The following is an 829-nucleotide window of genomic DNA, read 5'->3' as shown; positions in this document are numbered from 1 at the left end:
TAAAAACAAACTCGGGATCTCGCAAGACTTTTGCGAGATCTCGCAAAACAAACTCGGGATCTCGCAAGACTTTTGCGAGATCTCGCAAAACAAACTCGGGATCTCGCAAGACTTTTGCGAGATCTCGCAAAACAAACTCGGGATCTCGCAAAACTTTTGCGAGATCTCGTAAAAACAAACTCGGGATCTCGCAAGACTTTTGCGAGATCTCGCAAAACAAACTCGGGATCTCGCAAGACTTTTGCGAGATCTCGCAAAACAAACTCGAGATCTCGCAAAACAAACTCGGGATCTCGCAAGACTTTTGCAAGATCTCGCAAAAGTTTTAGCCGCATTCTTCGGAGGCCGCCAGCTCGAAGCCAACCGGGAGGTCGAGGCACGATGTGCCGGGAAAGCGTCGGAGCACTTTTGCAATTATGTGATGTCTTGTAAACCGAGCAGCTATCTGACATTTACACAACTACATTCACGCCTCAAAATATCTTAAAAGTTTATTTTGTGACTCAGAAAGAGTAATATTACAACTAAGTAGCTGCCGCCATTGTTGGAATTCAACTTTTGCGAGTTTTGCGAGATCCCGAGTTTGTTTTGCGAGATCTCGCAAAAGTCCGTCTTAATTTTTTTTCTCCCATGTCCCCTGCGGGGCTCCGTACTTTGGCAGTGGGTCATTGATGATTCTTAAAAAGTGGCACAGACCTCCATGTGTTAGCCAACAGTTCCCAGGACTGTTATGTGTTTTGCAACTTTGTTGCTTGCAGTTGCAACATAGCTGAATTCATTTGACGTTACCATCATAGTTGATAACTAAATGATGCCAGTTAGGCATGCC

The sequence above is a fragment of the Neolamprologus multifasciatus genome, chromosome 17, assembly GCF_963576455.1.
Source record: "Neolamprologus multifasciatus chromosome 17, fNeoMul1.2, whole genome shotgun sequence".
Classification (NCBI taxonomy): Eukaryota; Metazoa; Chordata; class Actinopteri; order Cichliformes; family Cichlidae; genus Neolamprologus; species Neolamprologus multifasciatus.
Note: the sequence above shows the minus strand (reverse complement) of the source record.